Source organism: Mauremys reevesii, linkage group 2 (assembly GCF_016161935.1).
Source record: "Mauremys reevesii isolate NIE-2019 linkage group 2, ASM1616193v1, whole genome shotgun sequence".
NCBI classification, from domain to species: Eukaryota; Metazoa; Chordata; order Testudines; family Geoemydidae; genus Mauremys; species Mauremys reevesii.
Genome location: NC_052624.1, coordinates 122,509,556 through 122,530,994, shown reverse-complemented (window position 1 = coordinate 122,530,994; position 21,439 = coordinate 122,509,556). Strand labels below are relative to the sequence as shown.

Sequence of the window (21,439 nt, the reverse complement as noted above, 5' to 3'; positions counted from 1 at the left end):
TAAACCAAAATAAGTGTCCGCACAGGGGTTTGAACTGGTTTAACTTAATAAGTTTGAAAAATGATTTAAGTTAAACCAGTGCAACTTTCTTATGTAGACAGCATCTTGTTCATAAAGAAAAGGCTCTAGATGGTTTCATCCCAAGAATTTTAAAAGAGTTGGCTGAGGAGCTCTGTGGTCTGTTGATGTTAATGTTTAATAAATCTCAGGAATACTAGGGAAATTCCAGAGGACTGGAAGAAAGCTATTGTTTAAAAAGAATAAATGAGATGACAGATAATCATAGGCATGCTAGCATGACACTGGTCCTGGCAAAATAATGGTATGGCTGATATGAAATTACAACCATAAAGCACTAAAAGATGGTAATATAATTAATCCCAATCAATATGGTTTATAAGAAATACATCTTTTCAATAAAACTAGATAGTAGTTTTTTATGTGATTACAAATTTGGTTGATTAAGGTAATGTGTTGATCTGATAGACTTCTGAATGGCATTTGATATAACACACACATTCTCATTAACAGCTTAGTATCATTCAAAACTGATGTGATAGGTAAATATCAAGCAATTGTTAATGGGGAATCATCATATGGATTTGTTTTCACTGTGGGGGTCTCACAGTGATGGATTTTCAGTCCAGTGCCACTACATACTTTTGTCAATGATCTGTAAGAAAATATAAAATAATTTTCAAACTTTGCAGGTGACAGATATTCTTGGAATAGTAACAGTTATGAAGATAGGTCACTTATACACAGTGTTCTGGATATCTTGACAAGCTGGGGACAACCAACCAACATGCATTTATAAAGCTAAATGCAAAGTCATACATCTAGGAACAAAGGGTGGGGTTCACAAAGGAGAATTAGGGTGCTGCAGTGCTGAGTGGCCTATCTTTTAGGCATCTGGCCACCTAGTGGAATTCACAGCCCTGAGTTAGATGCCCAGTCTTCCCTATAGAATGCATGGATTCACAAAAGCCAGCACACTGAGTTGGGAGCTGCTTCAGTTAGCCATTAGGAAATGGCAAGCAGTCTGGCCTTAATATTTAGATGCCTAACTCTGAGCCAGAGAGAGACAACTATCTCCATTTGGAATTCACTTCTGTGAACCCTAAGCCAGAGCAGCCCTTTTTTCAAGAAAAATGAGGAAGAGATAAAGCTCTGCTTCTGCCCACTGAATAGATTGTTTGCCCAGGATGTGAGAGACCCAGATTCCAGTCCCCTTGAGCCAATTGAATATTTAATTATTTATACACAGTGGATTTGTCCAGAAGGAGAGTTTGAGACATACCTCTGAACATAGCTATTGGATCGAGCCCCAAAGACGAGGCGAGGAATACCTCATTCGTGAATCCAGTTAAGATTTAGGAGTGAGATAGTCACCAAGCTGCTGCGTGGTACCAGGACTTCAGTGTCTGTACACATGTTGAGTCACTAAAATTTAGATGTTTTGGGGACTTAATGGCAGAAGTTTAAGTGCTTAGGGAACTTAGGTGCCTACAGGTTTAGGTGTCAGCTGAGTAGGGGTTTTCTGAATGCCAATAGGCACCTAAATATGGGACTTAGGCCCCTAAAATGGCACGTAGATACCTAACCATGCCCCCTACAAGTGAATGCCACCCAAAGAATGTGGGCCATGTTTTACAGCTTTCAGAATGGGGGACTGCAAGTTGGAAAGCAGTGATTAAAAAGGAGATGGGGTCCTGGTGCATTATTAGCTGAACACAAGCTCCTAGTCCAATGCTTGAACAAAAGGGCTAATGCTATCCTTGGATGTAAAAACAGGGGAATATCAAATAAGGGTAGGAAGAGGGATTGTCTCTGTATTTGACATTAGTAAAACCATTACTGGAATGTTGTATCCAGTTCTGGCATCCACACTTCATAAAGGATGTTGAAATATCAGAGAATGTTCGGAGATGAGCTACAGGAATGATTTGTGGACTGGAAAACCTGTCTTACCATGAGAGATGTAAGGAGCCCAATTTTGTAATTTTATTGAAGAGACATACAAGAGGTGACTTCATCACAGTCTATAGGTACCTACAGTGGTAAACCCAGACAAACAGCTGGGTGGTGGTGGTGGTTAGTAATTAGTCCCAGGGGGTTAAAGGCCTCTCCCTATCCACTGAGGAGAGAGAACCATGGGGAAATAAGGTTCAGCTGGAAAAGGGGTTACCAGGGAACTAATTAGGTTCAGCTGGCTCCAACTGCTTGAGACCTTTTTTAAACCCTCCCCTGGGTGGAAAGAGGTGGCATGAGAGAAGCAGGGAAGGTGCCAGTAGACTAGATGCAGCAAGGCACTGAACACTTCCAGGAAGGAAAGCTGCACTCCCTCCCGAGAAGGGAAGGAAAACAAGCACAAGGGACTGACTGAGGAAAGGAATAGCCGGACCCTGTGCTACCTGTAAGGATTTGCCTTGCCCAAGCCTGTGTCTCCAGGGCTGAAAAGGACTGAGCCTGCTGAGGAGAAGAGGGTACTTTGTCACACTACCTACAGGAAGTGAGGATTTTTGATAGTAGAAGGCCCTTTCATTTAGCAGACAAAGGTATGACAAGATCCAACAGCTGGATTTTGAAGGTACACAAATTCAAACTCAAAATAAGGCACAATTTTTAAACAGTAAAATTCTGTGGCCTGTGTGACAAAAGGAGATCAGATTAGATTATTATCACAGTCCTTTCTGGCCTTAAAATCTATTAATCTATATGACTATGTGAAGGTAATCATCTTACATATAACAACATTGCTTGTAAGAGCCTTTGATTGTGATGCCTGCCTTTAATTATCTTATTATTATTTGTCTTCAATTTTTCTTAAGGGTGCACTTTTGCCTAAATATATCTTAGATCCCAGTATAGTACTGTGCTTCTTTTTCATCCAAACTACTGTCATTTACTTAATGCTTTCATTTTGAATGATTGAAAAACTGGTTTCAGATGTAAATTAATTATGTATATAACTATCAACATGGCAAAAGAGGTTGTGAAAGAGTCTGACCTCATTGAACTCTGGGTGGTTTTTTTTTTTAAATAATATTGTGACTTCAAGCTAACAAGGGTGATGGTTAGATTTACTGTAATACAAGTTACTCCTTATAAAGTCTGATTTATTTTCCTTCAGAGTTTTGCATATTTCTTCCACTATGTGAGGTTAGGAGGAAGAGCCACAGATAAGAAACTATCTGGAAGACTCAACAAGTTATCTGCCTTGACCTTTGGAGAGGCTTAAAGGGAAGTGTTGTCACTCTGAGGAGATGTAGAGGTCATACTAGGCATAGAGCCAATCTGCAACTTTTTTTAGAGTGTGTCAGAGTCAGAGCAAAGTGAAGACAGACTAGACTTAATCTTTTAACCTAACCTGTCAAAACTGCATCAAGTCAGCACTGCCAAATCTGCAGCCACCTCATAACTCAAAAAGGTATGCATGATTGCATTTATGAATTTGCTTTTGAAAAGCGGTTTTACGGTTTGGTATTCAAAGCATTATGAAACCTGGGCCACATCTCTGTGTATGCAAACATAAAACTAAATACTGCCTACTGCATGAGCAATTCATCCAAATGAGTCATAAGAAGAAGATATTCAACAGATTATGGCATAAAATATTTGTAGGGGGATATTTACTTCAAAACACATAAAATAAACATTTTAAATAAATTAGATTTGTGTAATTTTGAAGAAAATAATAAACATATGCTATTTGTAACATTCAGAGAAATTACTAAGGTACACAGTTCAGCATATTAGTCTGATATTTTGTATTAAGTGCCTGTGCAGAAAATACTGCTGCTATATAATTATGACTATCTCCATTTTTAAGGGATATATAGATATTCATATAGATATTTTTTATCTTTTTATATTATGCATGAACTTGCAAATGACTATGTAAGAAAGCATTCTTGTGAAAAATACAGTTTTATGCAAAATATCAGGCCAGATCCTAAGCTGCTGTAAATTGGCATAGCTCAAATGACTTAATGATGCAGTAACCACAAAATCACCACAGTTGTTACAGATGAATATACTAAAATGATTTGTACCTGATTTTAAGAAAATACCACAATAAAAATTAGAAATATTAGAGAATAAATGTTGTGTAATTTGTGAGTTTTAGGTTTCAATATGCAATCAAAGGGTAAGAAATGTAGTGATTTTTTATCTGTCCTTTGGGCGGAAATTTTAGATTCTAAGTCTTATTTTCCTCTCACAGAGAAGTAAATCAGGATTAATTCCAATGAAATTACACTAGTAAAGGTAAGAGCACAATTGGACTCTAAATTTGTTTTCCTTATAGTAATTAAAATGTGTTTCTGTCCCAGCCTCCTGAGCTCAATAGTCAGTAAAAAAACCTTATCATACACATTTAATGTTTTGTCACTCTGTGGGTAACAGGAGTAAATTTTTGGATTGTATGAAGAAAATACACATTTAATAGAAAATAGTATCATAGTTACTATTAGTTTAATAGGAAATTTAGTCTGATATTTCTAGCTTCTGGAAAGGAAAAATGTGATCAAAGTAGTATGGGTCCTCTTTGCAAAGTTTTCTAATGTAATCACTTCTAATGGGAGGGGCTGATTAAATTGGAAATCTGTTCAACGTGGGCAATAATAAGGAGAAGAGAAAAATGTCTGGAGCTATGTCATTTGAGAGTGTGGAGAATCTGAATTTGGACAGTCTGAATTATGAGTGAAGTCAAGGAAAAAGGAGATGATTTTCAACATTTTATTGCCAGGGATATTTCTTAATGAACATGTACCACTGGTTACCTGAGGAAACTCTCTGCACTGATTCTGAATTCCATTAACAGAAAAAGCAGTAAGTTGTTGTGATTTCCCAGTACTGTAAGAGGAAGGTCCAAAGAGCAGTAGTCTGCAGGAAGAAGCAGACTTTACAGTTCTGAGTGATGGAAGTAATGGCCTGTTTATAAAGCACTTCAGCAACTTTGTGAGGAGACAAAAATTAGCTTTGCTACCTGGATGCAAATTTAAAGGGCTAGTTGAACATGAAGTGGGGGGAAAAAAAGCCCTTATTATCCTAAAATCAGAACTAATTTACTTGTATTTAAGAAGAAAATAATGGGAAAAGGAGGCACGGCTACCTGAAATGTAAAGAAAGCTTATTGTTCCACGCCTTATGCATTGGAAGAAGGTCACATATATATATGTGTGTGTGTTAAATGTCTGTTATATATATATGACCAATGTCTGCATGGAAATTATTTACTACATTAATCTTATAGCTGCTTCAACTACTGTCATTTGCTGGTAGTCATGGGTCATCCCAAGATGCATCAAGAAAAATAGACTTCAAACAGTCACCAGGCTAAAGATGCATAAGTCATGGGAAGAGATAGATATTAGCCAAATGGCTGTTTCTTCTGAGGCCTGGTGGTGGGAAGGATTACTTATTTCACAATGTCCCTGCAGAAATATCCAGTTTCCAGTACACAACTCACAAATCATGCTGAGTTCTTGGATTTAACATATATAGAGCAAATTATTATCATCATTATCAAAACAGTGGTAGATGAAATAGTATACAGTATACTCCCGTTTACCTGAAACCCTATTATCCAATCTTCCACATTATCCAAATCCCTTTCTCGTCCCCCAGCGTGAGCCATGCTGCAGAGGGCACATATCTCATATGTCATGCTGAGGAACAAAGAAGGGATTTGAATAATGTGGAGGTTTGGATAATAGAGCAGAGGCCCCTGGCCAGAACAGCGAGGAGGAGAGGGGAAAAGGCCCTGATATGGAGGAGGCCATCCTGCTGCTGAATGGCTCCTGTGGCCATGCAGAGAGCTCTCTGGAGCCCCATTGGCTTGGGAATGAGTGAGCTTGTCCATGACAGCAGCGCTGCAGAGGGGTCCTGGTGCTGCTGCACCTTGTGTCAGCAGGGATTGGGTGTCACTGGCCCCATAACATGTGTGGAGCCCTTTGCAGCTCCACTGTCACAGGAATGAGTGAGCAGGGCAGGACAGAGAAACCCAGCCTGGGCTGCAAGGAGAAGGACAAGCTTTTGTCCATGGGGGAGGCCTCCCCACTGCTGAATTGCTCTTGCCCTCTTGATTATCTAAACTCCCCAAAACCCATGTCCCCCGTGCCAGTCAGGTAATCTGGAGTAAACTGTACTGTACATTATACATTTCCTTCTTGAAGGTTAGAAAAATGTCTATGGATTCACATTGCACTGACTGAACACACACAGAGGTACAAAAAGAAAAGGCCTGCCCATAGATATAATCACCCGAAACCATCAGCTCAACCTCTCCTCAATAGCCTGAGAAATAAAAGTAAAGATAAGATGCCAAAGCACAAGCCTTGGATTCAGGAGGTGTTTTCCCAGTTTCATCACAGATTGTCTGCATTTCTTTGACCCATTTTTGGATAGGATCCAGAGGCGAATGACAAAAATGATCAAAGGGGTGGAATGCAAGCCGTGTCAGCAAAGGCTGAAGGAACTGGGTATGTTTAGTGTGGAAAAGAGTGGATTGAAGGGGGACATGATAGCGGTCTTCAAATACTTAAAAGGCTGCCATAAAAAAGATGGAGAAAAGTTGTTCACTCTTGCCACAGAGGGCAGGACAAGAGGTAGTGGGTTCAAACTTCAGCATAGCATATTTTGATTAAATCTCAGGAAATACTTCCAAACAGTAGGACAACAGAACAGACTGCCTAGGGAGATCATGGATGCTCCTTCACTGGAGGTTTTCAAAAGGAGGCTGGATCACCCTCTGTCTTGGATGGTTTAGACATAACAAATACTGCATCTTGGCAGGAGGTTAGACTACATGATCCTTGAGGTCCCTTCGAACCCTATGGTTCTGTGATTCTATGATGTTATATAAACATATAGCAACCACATGGTAATGCATACCCTCCAGGTTTCAAACCAATTAAACTTCATATTGATATGTCGTCCAAGTGCAATTACCATGTAATCTCCAAAACAAAATAATCTCCTATTTATTCTAATAGTTAATATTATTTAGTTGTACACTAATTCTATATACTATTTTGTTTAAATGGAAGTGCATATCCTGAAATGATTTATTTCCTTTACACAACTGGTTTTCATGCAGTAACACTGAAAACACATGTAACATGACTTTCTAATGTTGCTTGAACAAAAGAGACAATTTATCAACCTGGATTACTTGTAGCACAATGGGTCACCTTATGCAAGAAACACCAAAGAAGTGTAAGTGACAATGGTGTGGTGAATGAGGGGGAAAACGATACATTTTCAATGTTCAAAGAAATTTATCCATGAATCCCAAACCTTTTTTAAAACCCCTATGAACTATATGAGCAAGTCGGTATGGGCTTCATGCAGGAATTGCTGGGTGAAATTCTACTGGCTACGTTATGCAAGAGGTCAGACAAGATTATCAAAATTGTTCCTCCTTGCCTTAAAATCTAAGAATTCATAAAGCCAACACTGGCTTTATGCATTAACAGTTGGATGCAAATGACAACAATATTCAAGCACTCCTTGTGGCCCATTGAGACGTGCACTAAGTTAAACTGAACAACCCGCCTTCTCTCACAGCTGCAGAAGCATTCAAGAAATCAAAATCTGAAGTGCAGAAAGTGTGGGAGATGGAAGACACTTGATGGAGAAATAAACAACAGAACTGCAAGCTCTTGTTGATATAACACCCAAGGTTTTTTCAGGAGTTAAAGTATGTTTACGGCCCAAAAAGAGGCAATAACTGTCCAATCCTGTCCACTGATGGCACCACTCTCCTGACTGAGCACAGTATGATACTAGATAGATGGAAAGAATATTTTGTGACTCTCCTCAATTATGAGTTGAGGTAAAATAATTAAACAGTAGACTCAATTGAGCAAAGACCCGTTCAGTTTGAACTCAGAGATCCACCATTTTGGAGGAGACTGAGAAACGGCAAATGGAAAGGCAGCTGGAGCCAACAAAATCCCTGCTAAAGTGCTGAAATATCATGGTCCTACACTTCACAAAGCTTTGTTAAACCTATTTACTTTCTACTGTGAAAATGAGGTTTTATCCCAGGATTTCAAAGATGCCAAAATTGTAACAATCTAAAAGTGCAAAGGGGAGAGATGTGACTGTGGCACTTATCATGGCATTTTGCTCCACTTCATCCCTGGTAAGACCTTTTGGTAAGCTGCTGCTGAAGAGGCTTCAGGTTATTTTGGATGATGTACTCCCTGAATCCCAGTGAAGTTTTCATTCATCACACAGCACTGCTGACAGTTACGGGAGAAAGCTGCTGAACAAAAAAGGCCCCTGTATGTTGCCCTTGTCAACGTTAGTAAGGCATTTGACTCCATCGGACGCTTTGCTCTTTGGTGCCTTCTTGCAAAGTTTTGCTGCCCAGACAAACTAATCAACCTTATATGATGCTTCCATGGCAATATGCAGTTTGTGTATCAGTGGGTGCCAATTCATCCTAACCCGTCCTGTAGCCCATGGGATTAACCATGGCTGTGGGCTTGCTCCTACATTATTTACTCTGTTCCTGGCTGGACTGTTAGAAGTCATCTCATGTACTACCACTACAGGTGTCGCTTTAACAAAATTTGATGGCAGACTTCTACACCTCCACTGATTCAAGACCAAAAGCAAATCCCAGCAAAATGAACTAAAGGATCTATTGTATGCCAATGACTCAGAGTCAGTCGCCCTTTCTGAGAAAGACCTGCTACATTTGCTGAATTCCTTTGCCCCTGCTTTATCCTTTTTTGGCCTTTTTTAATGTAAAGAAAACAGAAATCCTGTACCAACCATCTCCTGGCAGAAGTCCATCAGTTCCATCACCACCACAAATAAAAATGAATGGCTTCCGATTAAACAACATCAAGTAATTTGGCTACATAGGTAGCACAATTACCAAAGACACAAGCATTGACAAAGAACTTTCAGTACACTTAAAGTCAGCTGCCTCAGCTTTCAGTCATTAAAAAAAAGACTATGGACAATATGAAGGGTCAAAGTGTTCACAAAATGTCAAGTTTACAAAGCTGTTGTACTTCCTTGTCTTCTATACTCGTTAGAGATCTGCCCCCTGTATCTTCGCCATATCCAAAAACTTAACAGTCTGCAACAATGCCACCTATGCAGCATAATGGGAATCAAATGGTCTGACAAAATAACCAACAAATGAAGTACTAAAGCTAGCAGCTATGCTAAGCGTGGAAGCCATGCTAGTGCAAAGGCAATTGACCTGGATTGGCAATGTTATATGTATGGATAACAATTGACTGCCTAAGAGTTCTGTACAGTGAACTTGGAAAAAGCAGTAGGAAGGTTGGCCATCCCAAACTCGACTACAAGGATTGCATCAAGTGGCACATACAGTCTGCTGGGCTGGACTCAATGACCTGGGATAATATGACCCATCACAGAGAGCTTGGCACTCTGCTATGAAGGATACAGAACAAGCAACAAAATACCGTCATGCCACCTTGGCCAACAGTATGAGGGAATGTAGACACCAACTTGTCCTGGCACATCTCGTGAACTGTATATGAGGAAACTGATTTCCAGTCATAGTCATATTTGAATACAAGCGACAGTCATTATTATATTACATTTGCATTAATAAAATACTTCAAATGACTGTGTAATGGGAGTCTACAAACCTGATACTGAGCATAGACAGAAAAGCAAGGAGAGTCTCTCCTGTTTACAAGCAAGCAGCTTGATCACTCCCTGGCAGCTGCCAGAGTTGCCAGTCATGGACACAAGCACCACAACTGGAACCAACAGAGAAAACAAGACCTGCTATAAAAAGGAGAGTACAGAGAAGGAAAGGGTGGCAGAAGAGCCTGGGACATCAAAGGGATGACAGCCCTGCACCAGGCTGCCTCCAATAAAACAGCCAGGAGATTGAAAGAGATCAAAGCCCTAAAATTGAAAGGCTGATAGAAAATTGACGTTGAGAGTCTTGGAACTGATCTGAGTGAGACCCAAACTAAGGAAGGTCAGTCAGGAGAAAGAGATCCCTAGAAAGACCTCATACCAAGAGATGGAGGCAGACCATATATAAATAAAAATAGTGTATAAATCCCAGTTTACCTATACTCCTAATTTAACTCAAATTTGACACCACATATCTTCCCAAACTCTACTGCTTCCTGTCCCCCTTATATGTCCCCCTGTCTCAGTGGTGCCAACTGAAGGGGCTGGGGGTGGGAGGCAAATGCCCTCCCAAAGACTTTTACATTTGCTCAAAAGTTCCACAAGCTGCAGATTGGTGGAGGGGCATGGCCCAACCACTCTTAAGCAGTGGTTTTGTACTACATTTGTTCAGCTGCTGCCAGAGAAGTCTGGAGTGTCACTCTGGCTTCACGGTCACAGTGCTACTGAAATTTGACCCGGCCACCCCTCCATACAGACAGAGGGTCATCCAGGACAAGTTGCAGTGAGTGGTGTTGTGATCTGGTGCAAGGGAGTCTGTTCCTGTATGGCAAAGCACAGGGGAGTCCACTGAGAACTTGACTCTGATGGTATCAGCCAATGTTCTGTGGGGATAAGAGAGAGAAGATTCCCCCGCCAAGAGAGATCTACAGTCACTGCAGGAGAGTGGGGGAAAACAAGCAGGGACCAGAATGGGGCCCCTGCTGGGAGGTTCAGGAACCAGAATTAACCCCCCAAGAAATATCTGAATTGGTGCCATTGCCCTATCCTATTGAACCTCACACCCAAACCCCATTTGCCGCAGAAACCCTGTCCCTACCCCCTCTAAATAGTCTCCCTTCCTCACTGAGCCCAAGCCTCCCCCCACATAAACCCAGGGACCCATCCACTATCCCCCATACATATTCTTCCAACCTCCCATTAATTCCCCCCTCCACTGGGATGGAATGTCTTGTGAGTGGTCAGTTCCTGTTTCGGGGTGGGAGGGGAATGCCTGGGAGGTGTTTGCAGCATGAGCCTGCCCCACACTCATTAAGCAGTGGCAGCTTCTATCCCATGGTGCTGGTCCCAGCTCCCCACACTGGATGTTGAAACCTGATGCATGGAGTTGCAGCAATGCTCAGGTTTGGCCCACCTGACCCTCTGTGATGATGGAAGGAGGCCAGGCCAAACTTGAGCAGCACTGTGACTCCATGCGCCTCTTGCAAAGCCACTCACTGAAGTTTGGCTGGCCCCCAGCATCAAGATGTAGGGGCAGCTGGGACAAACCTGAGCGGATGTGTGACCCAACGTCCCAGCTTACAACACCACTCACTGAAGTTTGGTGCACCTACCCCTCTTCCCCCCCCCGCCCGATGATGGAAATGTGGCTGGCTCAAACCTGCACAGTGCTTTTTTGTTTGTTTGATTTCATTTTTTACTTTGATTTTCATTTTATTTCATGTTATTTCACATTTGTGAAAAACACAGGGCTCTAGCTGTGGAGTATTCTGGAGTAGGTCTAGCTCAACCTTTCCTGTTGAAACTGGTCTACTTTGTATAATTAAATATTAATTGGGCCAAAGTGTGAGTGTAAGAATGACCTTTACACCAGTAGTTACAGCACTGTCCGAGGTGGCCAGGGGACACCCAGGTTTCAGTCCCACTGCTCCAATTAATGCTTAATTATACCTGTACAACAGGATAGCTATATCAGCAGACCTTAGTGTAGACACAGTTTATACCAGCAAAAGAGTGCTTTTGCCATTTTAGTTTATACCAGTCACTGGAGCGAAGTGAATTATATTGGCAAAAACAACTATTATGCTGATATAACTGATGTCTATAGTATGGCTTTTGCTGATATAGAAATGTCATAATACAATCTGACCCCTAACCAACATTACTGTAGTCGATTACTTCTGCAAATATATTAACTTGGCTATACTTACACAGATTTCATTGGTCATCCAGAAACTAAAGTCAATATTTGCTAGACATGGAATTCCTAAAGTCCTCATCTCTGATAAGGGCCTCAATTTACCTTGGAAGCTTTCCTAGCATTTGCACAAGTCTTAGATTTTGAACTCTGTATTAGTAGTTCACATTACCCCCAAAGCAATGGGGATGTGGAGAGAGCAATGCAGACTTTAAAAAGATTTCTGCAAAAATCCATGGACCCATGTGTAGTAAGTGCAGGCCCTGATAAAGGCCCAGTATGAGGCCTGAGGCCTGAACTAAAGTAATGGTCAAGACTTTGCTAACATAAAGCAAAGTTAAGCTGTGAGCCAGAGGTAGGCCCTGCTCACAGAACCTGGCATGAAAAGGGCTAATGCTGCATAAACATATATTCATCTAGCATAAACACAGCACTAGAACACACTATACTAAAACATTCCATAAATAACAGGAGGACAGGCCGACCCATCCCAATGACAGGGGCAAAAGGGCAAAATGATGGATAGAGTTGTTTTAATCGAACCAACATGTACAAGGTGAGGGGTGGCACCGTAATACGTAGAGAGGTTGAACCTTGCTGCGTAGAGGGGTGGCACCTCAATACGTCAGGTGTGATGTGTAACTTGTTTGTATCTGTGTATAAGAATGCATCCTTGGGGCGGTGTCTTTGTCCGGCCGAGGGGGCAGTGGAAATTCCCGCCACTGACTGAGCCGGGTCCATTGCCAAGAGGCACTTTCTCGTAGTATGCCCTGAATTAGGCTAAGAAACCTACAGGGAACTGCCATTGTGTCCGAGGTCACAATAAACCTAGTCGACGTGACTTTGCATCTTACTGGACTCTGTGGTTATTGGGGATTCTCGTCGGGTCTGCTGTGTCAGCTATCTGCAGAGCTGGGGCAGCACACAGAGGGAACTCACGCACGCAGCCGAGTGATATCAACAAGGAGAAAGCAGAGCACCATACCGGTACAACTCTGACAACACCATGCACTCCTTGCATATCTGTCAACACTGCTTGTGACTGGACTATCTCCAGCAGACCATCTGATGGGAAGATGACTAAGGATGCCTTTACTTGTGGCATCCAAACAGCTTAAACCTAAGTGTCCCAACCTGAAGGAATTTTGAAAATGGGATGCTGAAATAAAAATTCAGCAGCTACGAAACGTCAATGTTTTTCACACACCAAAAACACTACCTGCACTGAGAGCAGGGAATAAAGTTTGGCTCAAAAACTCCCAAACATTTGGAACCATGCAGAACTAGGGCAAAACTCCCAGATCCTAACTAATGGAAACTCCAAAAGGACTTCTCCTGGGGAATCAGGTTCATTTACAATATTTCCCAACACAACAAAGAGAGAATCTGGAACCTGCCGGTACTTTGTCAGGAAGTGAACCTCCTCCACAGGAAACCCCACACACCAACTGTACAGAAGTGAGAATGCAGACCCCTCTCAAAGATTTGATCATTAGAATGCTGCTCAAGACTACTTAAATGCAATTGATGAACATAGTAACAAGTAGTAGTTTTAAGGAAACTGAAGTTATCTTGAATTGTTGTGTGTGTATATACATTGGTTTATAATTTCAATTTTAATCTTTTATTATAAAGGAAGGGGGATGTGAAGTGGTTACAGAGTTTCTGGTCCTCCACAGTTACCAGAGAAGACCAGGATGTGTTTTAATGGGGAGCTTAAGCCCTGGGTAGGGTAGGGAGTTGCTCTAGTTGCTGCTGAAAGCATGGTGGAGTGAATAGGTGATAAAGGAGGTGAAGATCTTGTACATTTTAGCAACTGTGGAGTTGGAAAGTTGAAAGTGTTAATGTAGTTTAGTGTGGCATTGCTGAAGGAGGGCTGAGTTCACATTACATGGACATTTCCTGGTTTTCAGAAGTTTGACTTTTGCTCAAGTCAATGCTCTGCAAGCAATCTTAACTCTTGTATTTGTTTTTTTTTTTTTTGAAAGATTTTTTGTTTGTGGTAATTAGTAGTCATTTATGCAGTTATACATATCATTAGTTATAATTTACATATCATAGTCAGCAGTCACTCCTCCTCCCACACACATTCACTCCCACCCACCCACCCTAGCCCCTCCTCCCCTCCTCTCCACCACCTCCCCTCCCCATTCACACCATCCATTCACTCCCCCCCCCCCACTACCCCTCCCTGTACACCCCAGTATCCCCCAGTATCTCCTTGGTATTACACTGTTTTACATTATTTTACACCCTCCTATCTGATGCATACAGTGTACAGTGCACAGAGCAGCAAGCACAGTGGAACTTACAGTGTTCCTGGTTGTGCTTCAGAATGGCTGCTGGATGATGTTTGTGATGGATGGGCAGTGAGAAATCACAGACAGGGTTTCTGTTCCAAAATGCTAACAGTTTTTGATATTTGAGAAAAAGCTCCTCTGATCCCTGTCCAATATATATATTCCATCTCCAAGAAACAGTAAGGTGTCACAGCTTGCATTGCATTGTTTCTATGCCATACAGTACACGTTTTACACGTTTCTAGAAAACTCCAACCTTTTTGATAAAAATTCTCCTCACCAAAAATCATAACTTTCATCATATGTCATATCATTCATCATCACGCACTCATCTCAGATCAGAAAGAAATCAGAAGCACCTGGACACAAATCTCTGATGCGATCTAGATTTCTCCTCATACATTGTATAAGGTGAACACAAGGAATAAGGCCCCAATCATTTCCACCCAAGTGTATCATCCCACAGTGCAGTAAATTACACCCTCTTCAGTCACTGTGCAAAGTGGGCAAAAGATGATGTCAACACTGGCCACCTCTCTCCACCCAAATCAGTCTGTAGTCAGCAATCCTCATGTTATGGGGGTACTTCTTGCCCTCCCAGTATCCTGCCTTCTGACAGTTGCCAGTGTCAGATGCTCCATGCAGAAGAAAGAGAACAACAACAATTTTTTTTTTGGCCCCCCCTGTTGTTCAGTCTCTCAGTTTCTCAGTTGGTTGGATAGGACACAACACAGCATGGGGGTTTCATCCCTGACCATCTGAGCTAATAGCTTTGATGGACCTATCCTCCATAAACTTATCTAATTCAAAATAGTCTCTCCTCCTTCACCTAGAGTTTCCTTGCAAAACTCCCCTATTCACTGCTCCTGTTAGCTAGCTCCTTATTTTCTTTTATCTTTAATAAAAGGTCACTAGGGTTTTTAATGGTGTGTTTCACATGGTACTAAGCAGGCTGAAGTCTCCTGTATACCAAACCCCAAACCCTTTTTAACACTGTTTAATGTTGAACCATGATTGGGTTCTGTTAACACATATATTCCATCTAAATTAATATAGCAACCTTCAAAGATTTAGTGCCATGCACTACCTTGAGTAAAACTCAACAAACGGAGACCATTTTGAACCATATCACATCAATAATTTGATCTCTAGCTCTGCACAAAACAAGAAAGCAAGCAAAGAAACAAATAAAATCCACCACCTAGAAACTTTTTGAAAATTAGCTATTTTTTCAGGGCTCCACACCCCTACCCTGCACCCTCCTGAGGCACACTGAACCTCAAAGGAATCCAGCGAAGCACGTATCAAGCGGAGTGCCTGAAAGGGTCAGTCCTGGGGCTGGTTTTGTTCAACATCTTTATTAATGATCTGGACAATGGGATAGATTGTATCCTCAGCAAGTTCGCAGATCACACTAAGCTGGGGGGAGAGGTAGATATGCTGGAGGGTACGGATAGGGTCCGGAGCGACCTACACAAATTGGAGGATTGGGCCAAAAGAAATCTGACGAGGTTAAACAAGGAACCTGCACTTAGGAAGGAAGAATCCCATGCACCTCTACAGGCTGGGGACCAACTGGCTAAGCAGTAGTTCTGCAGAAAAGGACCTGGGGATTACAGTGGACAAGAAGCTGGATATGAGTCAGCAGTGTGCCCTTGTTGCCAAGAAGGCCAATGGCATATTGGGCTGTATTAGTAGGAGCATTGCCAGCAGATCAAGGGAAGTGATTGTTCCCTTCTATTCGGCACTGGTGAGGCCACACCTGGAGTATTGTGTCCAGTTTTGGTCCCCTCACTACAGAAGGGATGTGGACAAATTGTAGAGTCCAATGGAGGGCAACAAAAATGATTAGGGGGCTGGGGCACATGACTTATGAGGAGAGGCTGCGGGAACGGGGCTTGTTTAGTCTGTGGAAGAGAAGAATGAGGGGGGTTTGATAGCAGCCTTCAACTACCTGAAAGGTAGGCTGTTCTCAGTGATGGCAGATGACAGAACAAGGAGCAATGGTCTCAAGTTGCAGTGGAGGAGGTCTAGGTTGGATATTAGGATTACTGGACACGGATAGAACTGGGAGAAACAGCCCAGAAAGCCCATTGACATTTCCTTTCCTAATATAATTCGTGAGAATAATTGTGCCTTAAATCACTGGTGGCCAAGTGAAGAACCTCCCACCAGATCAGCAGTGGAATGGATTATCTAGGAAGGTGGTGGAAGCTCTATCCTTAGAGATTTTTAAGTCCTGGCTTGACAAAGCCCTTGTTGGGATGATTTATTTGGTGTTGGTCCTGCTTTGAGCAGGCAATTTCGACTAGATGACCTCCTGAGGTCTCTTCTAACCCTGATATTCTTTGATTCTATGATTCTATGTGAGCTGTGGAAGATCTTTAAACAGAAGTAATGACACAACCTTAACTATAGTGGTGCTCCTGTGTTACTATAATAACAAAAGAAGTCCCAGCCTCAAAGAGCTCACGGCTGAAGTAAAGTGTTGGATGTGTGCAGGGTTTGTACATGAACAGGGTTGTCATAAAACAGTTAGTTAAGGGTTAAGGTCTCTTTTACCTGTAAAGGGTTAACAAGCAGTAACCTGATGAACACCTGACCAGAGGACCAATCAAGGGACAAGATAATTTCAAATCTCTATGGAGGGAAGTCTTTGTCTGTGTTCTTTGTTTGAGTTGTCGTTCTCTCTTTGGATTTAAGAGAGGCCAGACATATTCCTCAAGTTCTCCAAGGTTTCCTGAAGTATTTTCTTCTATTCAGTATAGTGAGTATTAGAAGGCGGTTTAGTCTTATAATTGATTTCTACATTTGCAATTGTGTATTTCCTGAAGAAATTTCTTTATTTCTGTTTGCTGTTACTTTGATTATTCTAAGAAAGGCGGGGGGAAGCCTCTCCAGGCTTATAAGTTAGACCCTGTATTTTTTCATCCTGGTAATACAGAAATAGTGTACTTTTTTTTCTTTCTTTAATAAAATCTTTTCTTTTTAGAACTTGATTGATTTCTTCCCTTGTTTGGATTTTCAGGGGAAGGGAAGGGGGGGGAAAGTGAATCCCTGTTTGTTTGATTCAATGGGTTTGAATCAAGGTATCTCTCCTAAGGACTAGGAGAGGGGAGGGGGGAAGGAGGGGAGGGAAATAGGTTATTTCCCTTTGTGTTGAGATTCAAGGAGTTTGGATCTGTGTTCCCCAGGGAAAGTTTGGGGGAATAGGGAGTGTGCCAGACACTAAAAACTTGGCTGGTGGCAGCGTACCAGATCTAAACTAGAATTTTAGTTTAGAGGAGCCTATGCAGGTCCCCATCTTGTGAACGCTAAAGTTCAAAGTGGGGAATAAACCTATGACAAGGGTTCAGTGCAGAGCTGTGGGGTACAGGGTAGAATGGGTCAGGGCGGTTGGACTACACTGGCAGATCTGAAGTGGGTTAGGATGCACTGGCAGAGCCAGGGGTGGCTCTATGTATTTTGCCGCCCCAAGCACAGCAGTCAGGCGGCTTTCAGGCAGCATGCCTGCGGGAGGTCCACCGGTCCTGCGGCTTCAACATACCTGTGGCCGAATTGCCGCCGAAACCACAGGACCAGTGGACCTCCCACAGGCATGCCGCCAAAGGCAGCCTGACTACTGCCCTCATGGCGACCGGCAGGCCACCCCACATGGCCTGCCACCCAGACACACGCTTGGTGTGCTGGAGCCTGGAGCTACCCCTGGGCAGAGCTGTGGGGTGCAAAATGTTCTGGTATCACTTGATATTGGGATGTGTTTGCGTAAGTACTCTGTGCTTAGCATGTCTTAGGAATATGTATTTTTGCAATATTAGCCCTGTTCTTGCCAAATTCTGTAAACTTGCAAGCAGGGAGAGCCTGACATTTGCTAACAGCCTAACTTTTTGCTAACTTTGCTTTATATCAGCAAAGCTTGCCCACTACTTTAGCTTAGGCCTCATACCAAACCTCTATTACAAAGGCTTATATCTCAGGCTCTCTTCCTACTAAAACTCTCTTGACATATTGTGGAGCAGTGGGCACTATCTAGGGGTTAACTGCTACATATCCCCACTGTTAGCTGGTGGTTTTTGCTTGTCTTTTTTTAGGCCGTGTCTACATACAAAAGTTGTACTGCTTCAACTATACAGATACGGTTAAAGCAGTACAACCCCCTCTAGTCTGGATGCAGTTATCTTCATGTAAATGTGCTTCTTATATTGGTATTGATTGTTCCCACACAGGAAAGAGGGTGCGCTGTACTGGTAGAGCTGCACACTTGGAGTAGTAGCAGTATAACTATTTCAGTAAAAACATTAACCCCCTAAGAGAAATAGTTACATTGACACAAAATCCTTGTGTAGACTAGCTCTTAGTTGACTTAGGTTCCTTTTTGATCCCTTCCCTCTCTTGAGAGGGTGGCCACCAACCAAGGTCAGTTAAAATGATGCCTTATATGAAGCACTAAATGTACACACAGGTTTTTTTAATGAAGTTTATGGTTACATGCCAATTATTTGAAAATATGCAAATTAATTCCCCACATTTTCACACAATAACATGTAAGTATTTCTAATTCCCCCCCTTCCACCCTCAAACATTGCCAACACTATCTCTGCCCATTCTCTGGTCCTGACCACCCAGTCCTCATCCACCTGCATGGAAGTGGGAGAAGCAACCTCATAAAGCAGTGGTTCCCAAACGTTAACATCCTGTGAACCCCTTTCATTAAAATGTCATGTCTCGCAAATCCCCTCCTAAAAATGAACATTTCCAGGGATTTTTTCCTTTACCTGATTATAAATTATAAAAGCAGTGATCTTGGAAATATAATATTTGTTTTTACAACATGCTTATTACACACTATTTATTATTAATTACTATTTATCATTACATTATGAAAATGGCAACACTCTTCCAAGATCTTTTGTAGCTTGTATCACTTTGAATAAGCCTCTTATAAGACAAGGCAAGGAGTATCAGATGTGAAACAGCATGAAGGTATTTAAGAAACCAACTCAAAGAGTTCCTCCTACTCAAGCATTCAGGTCTTGAGCAGTCCAGGCAAACAACGCACTTTACAACAAAACCTAAACTTGTTCTTCATAATAATTTTAAAAACAATACTAGCTGCCTGTTTAATTTTAAAAACAGCAAAAGATATCCACCTTCCTTTCCATTTCTTATAAGGAGTCTTCAAGTTTAAATCTCCTCAGTGTGATAGATATGGTTTCTTTGATCTGCTTAACTGTTGGAAGTCCCCAAGGCTCCAAGCTGCTGGCCTCATGCTGTCTCGGGTCCCTCAGGACAGCTGTCTGCCATTAGGGATTTTTTTTCCCAATAACCCTTTGTAACATTTTGTGAACCCCCAGGGGTTCACGAACCCCAATTTGAGAACCACTGTCATAGAGACTGCTCTCACTGCTGTGCTGTGACCCACAATGCGAGTAATCCACTTTAGGGAAGTGAGGGAGCATATTCCATCCCTTTACTTGTCTGCACTAGTGTATTTTTTGGCACAGTTCTACAATACTGGCACTCTAGTCTGAGGAAAGGAATGTCCTGGTATTTCAGAACAGGATTGCTATACATTGCATTGACAGTACTGCATGGGAACTCTTAGGCCTTAGCTACACTTGCCGCGCGGGTCGACGCGGTGAGTTTGATTTCTTGGAGTTCGAACTATCGCGTCTAATCTAGACGCGATAGTTCGAACTCCCCACGCGCTCCAGTCGACTCTGGAACTCCACCACTGCAAACGGCGGTGGCGGAGTCGACCTTGGAGCCGCGGACTTCGATCCCGCGGCGTCTGGACGGGTAAGTAGTTCGAACTAGGGTACTTCGAGTTCAGCTACGCTATTCACGTAGCTGAACTTGCGTACCCTAGTTCGACCCCCGCCCTTAGTGTAGACCAGGCCTTATACAGCATCTACCTACAACTTTATCAAGTTCTGTCAGTATCAATTTTCACAATACTACGTACATTACACTGGTTATATTTAGAAAAAATTCTAAGCATGGTATACATATAATGTTATAATTTGTAGGAGTAAATATTGATTATAGGAACTGTTTGAGAATATTTGTAAAAACATTTTCCATTAAGAGAGAAAATGAGTGTTTTGAATTCTGAGATTGGATGCACTACATTTTCCAATTATTTTATTATAAATATTTGAATTTGATCTCTTTAACATGCATGTGTTAACAAATGATGAGTTGGTATAAAATAGTTAAACTGCATGAGACATACGTTGGATGAGACTAAATTCAAAAGATTGCATTTATTTTTAATAAACTTAAGTATGACATAAGATAAAACATAGCTGCATGCTTTAATACATATAGACAGACACATGAATTTACAAAGATTACTTAAGAGGTCTTCTTATCTTCTTTCAGAGTCCCCAGAGGAATAAGATGACATATGGAAAGTGTTCTTTTAAGGTAATCGTATAAAGAAAACTAAACAGACAGAAATACATTAGTTGTTGACTGCAAGGTCAAAAGTCCCCAGACATGTTATGGTGAAAGCCAGCATGAGATTGAGTCCATACTAAAATGGGCTTGTGTTCCTGCTCATCAGTTCTCTCCATTTTGAACAAAATGTAGTGTTTTCAGTATTAAAATACGTTAATCATGGAGCGGTAGAGTGATTATTGTTTTAAAAAGGGAATTAAAGTGATACTTTCAGGTTTAAAACAATATATTTTAAAATAATTATTCTTATATTTGTCACTAATAACTCCTGAGATTATAATTAATATCTAATTTATATCCTAATTGCAATAGTTCTAACTAAGGTAAAGCTCCCAGTTACTTCAGTTGAATGTTAAAGCTCTCACTTTTCACATTTATGACGTTTTCTTTTTTAACAATAAAGTAGTCATTTTTTTCACCAGTTTTGTTTCTAGTCATTTTTCATTTTCTTCTCATGTACAAGCACAATTCTGCTATGATGAAGTTGCAAATGCATCTAGGGTGTGAAGTGGCTGTTTAAATTTCAAAAAGAGACCTTTTTCATTAAAAAATGAATAATAATGAAAACATTTTTAAGATTTGTAGAACCTTTTTTCCAGAAAATCTGTTTGAAGCTTATTTACTTATTTTAGCACTTCCTGATTTACATCAGTTCTACAATTTTAATAGTTACAGGTACTCAAGTATGACATAAGTATGATATCACTCACTCAGGGGCGGCTCTAGGCACCAGCAAAACAAGCTGGTGCCTAGGGCGGCCAAATCTAGGGGGCGGCAGGCTGCGGGAGGTCCACCGGAGCCCAGGGACGACCGGACCTGCCGCAGGCATGACTGC

The 21,439-nt window shown here is 41.6% G+C and overlaps 1 long non-coding RNA gene across 1 annotated transcript; it reads left to right on the top strand.

Annotated features, from left to right (window-relative positions):
* Nucleotides 1-1,953: 1,953 nt before the first annotated feature.
* LOC120399667 lies at nucleotides 1,954-20,668 on the top strand. Its single transcript, XR_005595287.1, has 3 exons — nucleotides 1,954-1,981; nucleotides 4,226-4,269; nucleotides 20,527-20,668. It is a non-coding gene; the product is annotated as an uncharacterized LOC120399667 (long non-coding RNA).
* Nucleotides 20,669-21,439: the final 771 nt, after the last annotated feature.